The following is a 14,406-nucleotide window of genomic DNA, read 5'->3' as shown; positions in this document are numbered from 1 at the left end:
TGGGTAACTACCTCAAGGTCAAGCTACTAGTAACAGGAATAATGTACTCCAGCAATCTGCATAAAAATATCTAGGCGCTAATTACATTTGAATGCTACCTCCACTTTTTCCACAGGCAATTGTTAAGTTTCTTCTGTTATTTCAGCTACAAAAATAGGATTTTTGTTGATATAGTTGCTGTTGTTTTTAAGATCATCTGGCCTATGAAGACACTTTATAGCCTTTAACCCTTTGCACTCGCTTGCTTTTTTCTCGATTCCTTTATTCTACTCGAGATTTAATTTTTTAAATACCCCAGATTTTACGATGCATGGCAGTAGAATAAAAACCTGGAGTTTCTTTTCATACAAACTTATTTATTTGGATTTTTTAATATTTCAAATTATTGATATATTCAAAGAGTATTTTTTAATCTCTATAATTTTTGCTAACCGTGTCAAGTCACACGACATCCAAGTGCAAAGGGTTAAATTGGAACTACTCCCAGAAAAACTCACCTTTTGTCAATTTTCACCACACTTCCCTGGTTATTTGTATTTCACTAAAAGAAAGAAAAAATATTCAAAGCTTATACAAGCAGATATATACATAGAGTCCCATGAAAACTGAGTTAAACTGAGGAGATGATGAAGCTATACTATGTTGTAATTCATGATTTTCTTGCATCATTTTTTTTAGAGCTTTGAGGCAGTATGTATCTTTTCTTTAGAGCTGTCCTGAATCCTTTTAGATCTTGACCATTTATCTTTATGCATCTCTGTCTCTCTATAGATCTATCTCTATCTCCATCTCTCTATCTCTATCTCTATGTATCCTCTATATGTCTCTGTACCCATCACTTTACATATATCCATGCATTATGCCTACTATAAATTGTCTTTAATTTGGGTAGAGCCTGAGTTTGAACAGTTTTCTACACATTTTCTTTGGAAACATGTTTACCTTGGCAGTATTTCTCCAAGTATGGTCTGTGTACTACCTGTAGCAGAAACACTTGAGAAACTCAATGTAAAAATGAAGATTTTTAGGCCCCACTTGATACAAACCAAGGCCAAATCTATGGGAATTATGATCCAGATTAACAAGCATATCAGGTGATTGCCAAGCACGGAGACATAACACTCAACATTGAATAAATTATTTCAGAAAGTTAGTGATTTCCACATGGGAAGCAATCCCAGCAGTCGTTCCCTTAATGGACAACTATTTAATGAACAGTTACTATGAGTTGGGCACTGGACTAGCTATAGAGTATATGACAGTAATCAAAGCAGACACTGCCTTGCCTTTATGGACCTTTCAGACTAATAAGAGAGAAAGACATGATCTAAATGAAGAAAATAAAACTGCATTATGCTATGAAGTAGCACATATAGAGAATTATAATATAATGTAGCGAATTAAGGCAGCTTGGAGTTCAGGGAAGCCTTCCTTGAAAGAAGTTACACTTATGCTGAAAGAGGAGACAACATGAACTAGTAGAAAAAAGCAGGGGACCCACTTTCTAGGCAGAAGGAATACCATGTGCTAAGCCCTGTGGCAAGTCCAGTACATGGTACTGAGAGGAGACCTGTGTCACTATGACTGAGACAGTAGTACAGGGGTATTTGATGCAGAGTGAGAAGCCTAACCATATGGGGTTTGCAGGACATTTTTAGACATTTCCTCAAAATGCAAAAATGGGCTTGTAGATGATCATTCAGTTTGCTAGATGTAGCATAATACACTAGAAAGAGTACTGGAGAGAAGATAAGAGATTTGACACCCTGTTCTGCTACTAACTAGCTGTGTGATGCAGTATAAGCTACTTGGCCTCCATGAGCTTCAACTTCCTTAACTATGAAGCATGGGTAATATACCTTACTGTAGTTGTAAGAATGAAATGAAGGAGAGAAGTGTGAATGCACTTTGAAAAACATGTCTCACTATAAGCATATAAGGAAGTGCTGGAATTTTACTGTATGCTTTTAGAATGGTTTTTGTTTTAACCTTTATTGCTACTCAGAACAGGGAAGTTACCCATTTATGAAGCCGTGTCATGAACTCGGTTCTTTTTTTTTTCTTTCTTTCTTTTTTATTTCAGCATATTATGGGGGTACAAATTTCTTGATCTTGGCTTCTGCTGGCTTTCATCCACTATTTTTTTTACTACTTCTTTAAATCTCTGCCCATTGTGGTTACCCGGGTTTCATCAGGTTTGGATAACCCATGTTCCAGTTTGCAGTCCTGAAATAACACTCTGAGGATGCATGTCCCCGATTCTCTCCTTTCCCTTTAGCTGTTCACAGCTGAAAGATTCTTCTCTCTGTTACCTTTTGTTCCAATCTACAATTCAAGCAAATGAAAATACATTTTAAATGCTCAAAGAATTCCCTTGTTCCCTGTTTAATGTTAGAAAGTTTTGCCTGCCTCACCTTCAGTCTCCAATTGGGTTCTACTGTAAAGTAAAACATGAAGGCCTTTTTAGTTCATGTGCCATTTGGTTCATGTACCTTCAGAAACACTGTCAGCAGCTGAGTGGTCTGTCTGTATTTCTTCTCTTCCTTATCCCTGCCCTATCTACCATGCTAAGTAGCACGAACTTACTTTCCATGCATATTCCAGTTTAAAAATATACAATTATGTAGCTTCTACTTACCATTAACTAGGCTTTTATTTTAGAGAGGTTGCATCTTCTTATCAAGGCTATTCTTTATCACTATGTGGTGGCAGGCCATGATGAAAGTAGATGGTGAGTTTCCAAGGTCCTTGGAGAACAAGACCTTCTCTTATATTTCTTTCATACCCTTCAAAGTACAGGCCTGAGCCTAGAGTTAGTCATGAGCCTGGTGCCAAATTAGTGAGCAAGTGCATGGACAGCTCAGAGTTATGCTTTCAAGGCCTCTACATGGTAAAATGTAGCAGTAACTCTCTTGTCTCATGGCACCCTTGATGCTCAACAGTGTCTTCTAACTCATTGAAACCTACTTCAGGTTTAATGGGGAACTAAACCTCCTACCTCTTTTGCTTTGTCCTAAGACAAGGCACCAATTCCTTGTTCTCTTGGCTCATGATGGGTCTGTTGCCTTCTCTCAAGGATTTTGTTCTTCATTTTATTCTGGAAGAGTCCCAATACTAGGAGGCTTGACAGTAATCCCCAAATGCTTTGCATATGTTTTCCCATAAGGACTGTGGGAGACTTAAACAAATTTGGGGACAATGCCTTCTACCCAAAAGCATAATGTGGAAAGTAAGCATATTAAACTCATCATGGTCCCAGCTTATATTGTTATAAAAATACGAGAGGGCATTAAGGAGGGAGATTGTTGTGGGATTTGGATTTCAGCTGGAATTGAAACACCACTTTTCCCTTTGGTAGGAATCATACATGCATATTTTGAGGTACGTTTCCTCTATACCTAGTTTATTGAGGGGTTTTATCATGAAAGTGTGCTAGATTTTGTTAAATGCTTTTTCTGTCTATTGAGATGATTATATGGTCTTTGTTTTTGCTTCTGTTTTGTAGTGAATCACATGTATTGATTTTTGTATGTCGAACCACCCTTGCATCCCTGGGATAAAACCCACTTGATCATGGTGAATTCTCTTTTTGGTGTGTTGTTGAATTTGGTTTGCTAGTATTTTTCTGAGGATTTTGCATCTATGTTCATAAGGGATATTGGTCTGCAGTTTTCTTTTCTTGTTGTATCATTTCTCAGCATTGGTATCAAGGTGTGCTAAAGGAAAAGTTCATAGCCTTAAATACAAAAAGACAGAAAGATCACAAATTAACAACCTAATGTCACATCTTAAGGAACTATAAGAAGAAGAATAAATCAAACCCAAAGCAAGCAGAAGAAGAGAAATAACAAGCCTTGGAGCAGAACTAAATGAAATGAAAACAAAAAAATATAGAGGATCAATGAAACAAAAAGTCAGTTCTTTGAAAAGATAAACAAAATTGATAGACCACTAGCTAAATTCACACACACACACACACACACACACACACACACACACACACAAAAAAAAAAATAGAAAAGGAAGTTCTCAATCTCAATCAGAAATGAAAAAGGAAACATTAAAACTGACCACAGACATGTAAAACATCATTTGTGAATACTACAAAAACCTCTATGCATATAAACTAAAATCCTAAAAGAAATGGATGAATGCCTAAAGACATTCAACCCCTAGGCTTGAATCAGGAAAAAATAGAAATCCTGAACAGACTAATAATGAGCAGTGAGACTGAGGCAGTAATAAAAACTTCTCTACCAAAAAAAGCCCCAAACAAGACAGGGTCACACCTGAATTCTACCAGATCTACAAAGAACAACTGGTACCTATGCTATAGAAATCATTCCATAACATCAAGAAGGAAGGAATCCTCCCTAACTCATTCTACAAATCCAGTATCACCGGGTTGTTTTTTTATATTTTGAGACAGGGTCTCACTTTTTCACCCAGGCTGGAGAGCAGTGACACAATCACAGCTTACTGCGACCTCAAACTCCTGGGTTCAAGCTCTCTTCTGCATCAGCCTCCTAAAGTGCTGGGAGTACAGGCACAAACCACCATGCCTTTAGCTGAAATGTTATTCCTGGAATGTGGCTTGCTTGTTCTTCTCATTTAGACTTCAGTTAATATGTCAGAGAGCCCCCCTGAACTTCACACATAGAGTTAACTGCAACTCATTAGTCTATCTCATTATACCGGTTTTATTATTATTATTATTATTTATTTCAGGAAATTATGGGGGTACAAACATTTTGGTTACATGCACTTGCAACACTATGCAATCATCTCATCTGTTTCCTTTCATATGACTATTTTATTTAACCAGTGCTTTGAGGGTATGGCCTGTACCTCTCTTGTACACCACTCTACTTCCAATGGCCAGAACTGTACCTATCACAGGTAGGTGCTAGATATTTCTTTTCATCGATAAATATTTATTGATTAAAATAAGTGAATATGTGAGTGAATTCATACAAGGCACTGTACTAAGCAGCATAACAAGTGTTCAAGATTGATTTATGTACTCCGAGAGTTTATAATTTAGTAAGAGTCATACTAGAGAGCACAAAGGAGCTAATTTTCATGATATATACTAGTATGAGAGGTCTGAAAAGACAACAGGTATTTCAGCTCATAGGAAGGACTGATGAATTCTGACTGAGAAGATCAAGGCTACACAATCCAAATGAACCCTTAATGGGTAAGTAAACTTTTAAAATGTAAAAGCCTGTGGCTGTAAATGGGGTGAGGAGAATGCCCTTTCCATTTAGTCCTCCAGGACAAGGGAGTAGCAGCAGTAAAGCCTATCAGTGAATGCAGAGGTGAGCAGCAGACAGTGGGAAATGAGAGCCAAGAATGCAGAATTGGTAAGCTCAATTAAGAAGGCCTCTGCTCAACAAGTGATAATTGTAGGTATGGAAGTGGAAGAAATTTTTGAGAAGAAGAGGGAATGTGAATACAAATGGGATATAATATAAAATATATAATATCAAGTCTATTAAATAGATTTGATAGCTAACTAACTACATAACTAACTAAATAAAAGTCACTAACAGGATGGGGGAGAATTGTCAAAGAGGTAGGAGAAGGGCATATAGTAGAAACTCATACTTCAGCATTTTCAAGTCAATTCTGAAAATAACAAACAAACATGAACATTCTCTGGTAGGAGTTTAAAAGGATTACAGAGACAAAGGGAAGAAAGGTTCAAGAATGAGAAATTGGTCAACAGGGTCAAAGAACAAGTTAAAGAGATCTGGGAATTGGATTTGGCAATCAGGAGGCTGGTGCTGCCTTTACGGGAAATTGCTTTAGAAGAGCGCTGGAGGGAGAAGCTAAATGCAGCGCGGTGAGGAGTGGGTGGCAGGTGGTGGAGGGAAGGCAGTGAGGTTAGCCTCCTCTTTCAGGAAGTTTGGTGGTGAACACAGTTACAAAAAGGTGTTTTTTGGTTTTTTTTGTCTCTTTTGGTTTGCTTTTGTGTTTGGTGGGAGGATATGTAACCACTGCAAATTATCATAAAAATCATTGCATTTGATGGCAAATGTGCTGAGTGCAGGAGGGTTCCCTCATTATAAATGAAGTAAAGGAAAGTAAGTGGTGCCAGCCAATCTGACCTATTAAATTTAGTAAATTTGGCTCATAAATACATGCTCTGTGAAACCCATCTGTTTCTATACTCTCTGTTTTGTTTTATGTTCTTTTAGGTTTTTTTCCCTTAAAGTTTTCTTTCAAAAACTTTTATTTTAGCTTGTCTGAATTAAGAATAAAAAATATTTTTTTCACACTTTAGTCTAGCTAGAGTTGTAGAGAATCGGGAAAAGTGTGTGTGTGTGTGTGTGTGTGTGTGTGTGTGTGTGTTGAAGAGAAGCATGGGTAATAGTTCAAATGATTTAGGCCAGATGGTAGGATAGAGATTGGGAATTTAGGAAGAAAAGAGGTAGGGATAGCCATAGACATTGCTCCATTCTTACTTGTATACTTGTTCCGAGTACATGAAGGGTCTTCATAAGGTTCATGGAAAATGCATATTATGGGAAAACTGCATTGATTTCAAATTTCTTTGCACCAAAATACACTCATGCTAATTTGTTATAACATGCCTGAACAGGATCTAGGTTGAGTCACTCAGAAGGCTGACATCAGTTTAAAATTGACCCCTATCAGAGCCACACAAACTCTGCTAAAATGAAGCAAGAACAAACACCAAATTTATGGTGAAGCTTGGGTAGAAGAATAGTGAAATTATTGATACTTTACAAAAAGTTTATGGGAAACATGCCTCAAAGAAATCAGCAGTTTACAAACAGATGACTCATTTTAAGAAGGGACAAGACAATGTTGAAGATGAAGCCCACAAAGCAAACCATCCACATCAATTTGTGAGAGGAAAATTAATCTTATTTGAGCCCTAAATAAGGAAGACCATTAACAGCAGAAATGTAGCCAACACTATATAAATCTCAATTGATTCAGCTTACACAACTGAAAAAAATTAAAGTTGAGAAAACTTTCCACTCTATGGGTGCCAAAACTATTGCCCCTAGATCAGCTGCCAACAAGAACAGAGCTTTTAATGGAAATTTTAAACAAGTGACATGAAGATCCTAAAAGCATTTCTTCAAAGAATTATAAAAAGAGACTCCTTTTGTTCTATATCCTCACCAAAATCTGTTTTGTTTTGTATTTTTAATAATAGCCATCCTGACTGGTATAAGATGATATCTCATTATGGTTTAAATTGTATTTTTCTGATGATTAGTGATGTTGAACATTTTTTTCATGTGCTTGCTGTACATTTGAAGGTCTTCTTTTTATGTTCCCATAGGATTTTTTTATTATTTCAAAAAATTTAGGGGATACAAAACTTTCTTGTTACATAGATGAATTGTATCATGCTGAAATGAGATCTTTTAGTGTACCTATCACCAGAATAGTGTACACTGTACCAGATAGAAATATTTTTATCATTCAATCCCCTCCAACTTCCCTCTTTTTAGTTTCCAGTGTCCATTAAACATGTTTATAACCATATAAATTCCTCATTTAGCTCCCACTTATAAGTGAGAATATACAATATTTCTTTTTCCATTCTTAAGATACTTTACTTAGGATAATGGCCTCTAGTTCCGTCCAACTTGCTGCAAATGGCAGTTTGTGTGTGTGTGTGTGTATACATATACTACTTTTTCCTTATCAACTCATCAATTGATGATCACTTAGGTTGGTTCTATATCTTTGTAATTATAAATTGTACTGATATGAACATCAAGTATATTTTTGATATAATGACTTCTTTTCCTTTTGATAGATACCCAGTATTGAGATTGCTGGATTGAATGGTAGGTCTACTTTTAATTCTTTGAGGAAACTCTATACCACTTTCCATGGCAAGTAAACTAGTTTACATTACTGCCAACAGTGTATAAACATTCCCTTTTCACTGCATTTGCCCCAACATCAATTATTTTTAGATTCTTTAATAAGGGAAGTTCTGAAAGGGTATGGTGTTATGTCATTATTGTTTAATTTGCATTTCCCTGATAATTGGTTATGTTTGGCATTTTTTCATATGTTTGCAAACATTTGTCTATCTTCTTTTGAGAAAGATCTGCTAATGAATTTTGCCCACTATTTGATTGGGTTATTTGTGTTTTTCTTCTTATTTGTTTTAGTTCTTTGTAGATTCTGGATATTAGTCCTTTTTTGGATGTATAGTTTGCAAATATTTTCTCCCATTCTATAGGTTGTCTGTGTAGATTTTTTTTTAGTTTAATTAAGTCCCATTTATTTATTTTTGTTGTGGTATTCTTTTTTTCTTTTATTTGAAGGTATTCTTTTTACTTTTTTTTTTGTTTCAGAATATTACAGGGCTATAAATGTTTTGGGTACATGCATTGTTTTTGTACTGCTTGAGACAAAGTCATAAGTGTGCCCATCATCCAGATAGTATACACTGTATCCCTTAGGAATGATTTCACCCATCCCTTCCAGCCCCTGACCTGCTTGATTTTCATTGAGTTTTATTTCCATCTGTGCACATGAGTGCTGTTCAGTTAGTTCCAATTTAATAACAAGTACATGTGGTGTATGTTTCTTCATACTTGTGATGCTACACTTAGGAGAATGGTCTCCAGTTCCATCCAGATTGTTACAAAAGGTATTACTTCATTTTTTATGACTGAAGTACTCCATGGTATACATATAGCACATTTTATTAACCACTCATGTATAGATTTACTTTTGTTGCTTTAATGTTTATGTTATCTGATATTATCATGGCTAACCTGGCTTTCTTTTGGTTTCCATTTGACTGAAGACTTATTTTCCATCCCTTTACCTTAAGTCTGAATGAGTCCTTGTGAGTAAGATGTGTTTCCAGGAGACAGCAGGTACTTAGCTTGCATTTTTAAATCCATTCAGCCAGCCTAGGTCTCTTCAGTGGGCAATTCAAGCCATTCACATTTTTTAAGAGAACTGATATTTGGGGTGGATTTCTGTTCATACTGTTGGGTAGACTCTTATTGTTTTGTTTTACTCTCAAGCAATTGTGTTAGGAGATTTTACACTGCTGGGTGTCTATTGCGTTGGTCAGTGTATAATGCAGGTTTGAGTACTTCCTGCAGGGCAAATCTGGTCTTCAAAAATTCCATCAGTGATTGCCTGTCTGGGGAAGTATTTATTTCTCCCTCATACAAGAAGCTTAATTTTGCAGGATAAAGAATTCTAGGTTGGCCATTGTTCTGTTTTAGAAGACTGAGGATGAGTCCCCAGTCTCTTTTGGCTTGTAAGGTTTCACTTGATAAATCTGCAGTTAATCTGATAGGTTTTCCTTTGTAGGTTACCTGCTGTTTTCACATTATGCCCAAAGGAGTGCCTCTTTTGTGTTGACTTTGGCCAGTGAAACACTTTGAGTCTTCCAAGAGTTGTGTGTGCTTCTTGTACTTAGATTTCTAGATTTCTGGCTAAGGCAGGGAAAATTTCCTCAATTATTCCCTCAAATAGATTTTCCAGCCCTTGTGTATTTTCTTCTTCTCTCTCAGGGATGGGTATGATTCTTATGTTTGGTCTCTTTACATAATCTCATATTTCTTGTTTGCTTTATTCATGTCTCTTGCTACTGTGTTCTTTTCTCTTTGATTTGTTTAGCACATAGATGCTATCTTCAAGCTCTGATATTCTTTCCTCTCTGCATGATCCAGCCTAGTCTTAAGGCTTGCCACTGTGTTTTGTAGTTCCTGGAATGTCTCTTTCATTTCCAGTAATATTTCTTTCTCCTCCTCCTCCTCCTCCTCCTCCTCCTCCTCCTCCTCCTCCTCCTCCTCCTCCTCCTCCTCCTCTTCTTCTATTCTTCTTCTTCTTCTTCTTCTATTCTTCTTCTTCTTCTTCTTCTTCTTCTTCTTCTTCTTCTTCTTCTTCTTCTTCTTCTTCTTCTTCTTCTTCTTCTTCTTCTTCTTCTCCTCCTCCTCCTCCTTCTCCTTCTTCTTCTTTTTTGTAATACTTTGATTTCTTTAGAGAATTTTCCATTCACTTCCTGCATTGTTTTTGTTGCTTCTTTGTGTTGAGTTTCTATTTTGTCTTGAATTTCAATGAGCTTTCTTACAATCCACATTTGAAATTCTTTATCTGTGATGTTAACCATTTCGTTTCAGTTGGTGTCTGTTGCTGAGGACCTAATGATTTCTTTTGAGGCTTACTTTTTGCTCTGATTTTTCATGTTTCCTGAATTCTTTCACTGATTCTTTGTCATCTGGCCTCTTGGTCAAGAGTTGGGGTTGCTAGGGCTGGTTTATGATCCTGTCTCTAGGTCCCCAACGGTCATTCCTTGACAGTGCCAGGGAGAGGAGCACTGATCTTGTATTGCGTAGAGGTGTTTTAGCAAGTTTGATGAACCTCTTGGGTTATCTCTGACCTATTGTATTCACCTCTTCCCAATGAAGTGTAGTGAGTTTGGTCCCCCAGCTTTAGCTCCAAGCTGGTAGATTATATTTGTGGGTATGAATCCATTGCTCCCTAATAGCTTAAGATGTAAGGCAATATGTTTAGCTATGAGATTGTTCCCACTGTTGTTGACTATAGTTTTCATGGAGGAGCCAGTTACCGAGGTAATCTGCTGTACCCATAGTAGGCTCTGGTCTCCCAGGTGGGGTATACGAATGTCCCAAGCTTTGGGAGGGGCCTGGTAACTCCTAGGGTTTACTTGGACCCTGCTCCCCCATGAGGTGGGGGGAAGAGCAAGATAGATTGCAGCTGCAGTGCAAAAGCCTGGGTGTGTGAGCTTCTATAGTTGCATCCAGCCTCAAGGGGGAGCTGCTAATATGGAGTTCAAGGGTAACTCTCCAAGCTTAGAGGGCTGCTCCTGATGGGAGGGACCAACTGGTGTGATTGCTGAGGTCGCTAGCTAGGTTTTTCCTTCCTTGTCCACAAACCCAGGCACTTTCCCCTCTGATTGGTTCACCTGTGTTTTCTCTCCACCCAAGATGAGCTCTTGAGCTTCCCCACAGTTTGTGTATCTGGCCTGCTGATGTGCATCTGTGATGTCAGGGGCAGATAGGGGGATCTCCAATTGTGCGCCCCTTTTCTGCCACTAGACCCCCAAGTTGAGGTGGTTGAGCCTCTCTATCCCCAGAAGTCTCTACCAGGAGGATGTCCCCACCAGAGGATGGGGGAATGGGGCTCACCCACAGAACTTGCTCTCTTATGCTCCTTCACACCCTCCTGATGGGCACAGGCTCTTACTTGCCACCCAACTCTGGAACTGGGATCTCTTTCCCATACTGTCTCACCCCACCATCTGTGCTGTCAGCAGGTGAATGCACCACATGCCTGTGAGCAGGAAGATCACAAACTGAGGGTGCCCTGCCGGCTGGGAATGGAGATGCGTCCCCAGCATTGAAAGCAGGTTACTCAGCACAGAGAACTTTACTGCTATGGTTTGGCGGAGGGGCTGTAGATTTCTTGCACCACTCTTGAGTTGGGGGGGGCACCCATCTGACCTTCTCTCCAAGCCCCAGTCATGGCAGCACGACTCTCCTCTTCTCCACACCTCTGTGGTAACTATGCTGACTGAGGCAGTCTCAGCTAGGAGGGTACTTTTCTTATGGGGAGCCAAGTTACTCAGCACAAGGTCTTTTGGTAATTGCTGTGGAATGGGCATGGCCACACACCCATGAGCAGCTTGAGACAAAATTACTTTCTAGGATGTCAGGAGTGGAAGAGGTACCGAGAAGGGGGCACCCAGATGCAGGGAAGCCAACTCTCTGGTCACTTGTGGCACTTCCCCTTGGGATGACAGCCCTGTGTCCCATTGCTGGTTTGAGGCACATGGGTGAAGGGAGGAAGAAAAAAATCCCTTACACTTTCCTTTGGCTCCAGAACTCTCTGGAATTAGTCCACGCTGGTTGCTCCCTTCTATCCTCCTCTCTCTCCATTGCTCAGTTCCTCCTAGCGGTGTTCCCAGACTATGCTGGTGTCTGTACTTGTGATCCACTACCCAGCAGTAACCACTCTCTGTTCTTAGTCCAATCCTCAACTCTTCTGCTGGGATGGTGGGACAAGCTTTGTCTCTAGTTGGCCATCTTGGCTAGCCCTCCCTAGGGTATGTTTCTGTCTCTTTTGTCAATGGTTTTATATCTTTACAAGTGTTCCTAAATGATTGGTAAGTTGTTTTCCCTGTCTTCATATTATGAAATATTTCAAAAATGCCAAAAATATTTCCCAAAATGTTATTTTTAAAATATGTGTATATGCTAAACAGATTATATAAAATGTTGACATTTTCCCATACTGTATTTACTTAAGGCTATTTATTTAAGAAATTAATTGGCCAACTAATATATATACATAGAAAAAATTAGCCAGGCACAGTGGTGCATGCCTGTAGTCCCAGCTACTTGGGAGGCTGAGGCAGCAGGATTGCTTGAGCCCAGGAGTTGAGGTCGCTGTGAGCGAGGCTGATGCCATGGCACTCACTCTAGCCTGGGCAACAAAGTGAGACTCTGTCTCAAAAAAAATATTGGGCAGGGGGAGGGGGGAGGGGGTATATATATACATAATGAGTGAGGTGTGCACCATCTGGGGGATGGTCACGCTGGAAAATCAGACTTGGGGGGAGGGGAAAGGGCATTTATTGAAACCTTAAAATCTGTACCCCCATAATATGCCAAAATAAAAAATAAAAAAATAAAAAATGTTATTTAAAAAAATAAATAAATAAATAAAAATAAAATGTTATGGAAACAGCTGACATTTTGTTATATTCTTTCCAGATTCCCTCTTCCTTCTTCTTTCCCAGATGTAGCCACTTGCCTAAAGTTGGCAGGCATTCATAATTCATTTATGTAATATAGCTTCATGTTTTTAAATTATATGTAAATAATGTCATATTGTAGGTAGCATTTTACAATCTGTTTTTCAAGGTGGATCTATATGATACATGCTATGGTCTGAATGTTGGTGTCCTCTAAAATTGTTATGATGCAACCTAATACCCAGTGTGATAGTATTAAAGGGGTGGGGCCTTTAGGAGGTGATTAGGTCCTGGAGAGTTTTGCCCTTATGCAAAGGATTAGTGCCCTTATAAAAGAGTCTGGAAAGAACCTGTTTTTCCCTTCCCCCATGTGAGAATACAATGAGAAGGTATTGCATTTGAAGCAGAGAGATAGTCCTCATAGACACTGAATTGGCTGGCCCTTGAATATTAGACTTTCCAGCCTCCAAAACTGTAAGCAATAAATTTCCATTATTTATAAATGATCTAGTCTAAGGTATTTTGTTATAGTAGCCTATATGGACTAAGACAATACATTTAGTTCTAATTCTTAATGTTTAATGCTGTGCAATTAATGCGTCTTACACAATTCTATGAGTCTTGCACATTCTATGAGTTTTGCACAATTTATATGAATTTTTCACTTTTATAAACAGTGCTTCTGTAAATATTTTTGTACATGTCTCATTGCACATATTATGTCTTATAGATACAGGGGATTTCCTCTAAGGTATATAGTAGGTATTGATATTTCTTGGTTATGCAATATGAACACCATCACATATACTAGATATGGCAAAACACTGTCAAGGCAATGCTAATTTTTTTATTCCTTTTTATTCCAGCAATACCTGGGCAGTTCCATTTTTCCTTGCAAATCATTGATTTTTCAGAGTTAAACATTTTTTGATAAACTGATAAATGTGTTATGGTTTGTCATTGTTTTACTGTGTACCAGGGAAGTAGAGCACCTTTTCTGATGTTTCCTGGCCATTCGGGTTTCTATTTCTGTAAATTACATATTCATATCCCTGTACATTTTCCTATTAGGTTGTTTGACTTTTTTTTATTCATTTGTAGGTTTATTTATATATATTTGAATACTAGTTAGTGTACAGTTATTTGTGTTGCAATTACCTTTTCTCAACCAGTAATTTTAAAATTAATTTATGGCAACGTTTATTTCACAAAAAATGTTCTTGTTAGTTCTTGAATTTAAATGAATTAGATATATTAGCTTTTTCTTTCTTGGTCTGTACATTTTGCTTCTTAATGAAATACTTTTCTACCCCAATATCATAGATAGTTTCTTCCATCTGCTATTTATTTGTGTGCACTATCTGACATAAATATCTAATTTTGTTTATTCACATAAAGAATCAATTTTTGATTTCTTTGGGAATCAACAACATCTCTTGGATGTTGAGTTTTACCCATAATCAAATTTCATTAGTATTAAATATTCATTTTTTAGATAATGGTATAGTTGCATTTTCATCTTCCTCTTTAGAAGGTAAGTTCTTTCTAAAGAGGAACTTTGGATAAAGTGAACTTTTATTTTTCACACTTGATACCATTCTTGATATTATAAACAGTGCTTCTGTAAATATTCTTATACATATCTCATAACTATTACTAAG

Source organism: Microcebus murinus, chromosome 11, assembly GCF_040939455.1.
Source record: "Microcebus murinus isolate Inina chromosome 11, M.murinus_Inina_mat1.0, whole genome shotgun sequence".
NCBI lineage: Eukaryota > Metazoa > Chordata > Mammalia > Primates > Cheirogaleidae > Microcebus > Microcebus murinus.
This window is presented reverse-complemented; position numbering follows the sequence as displayed.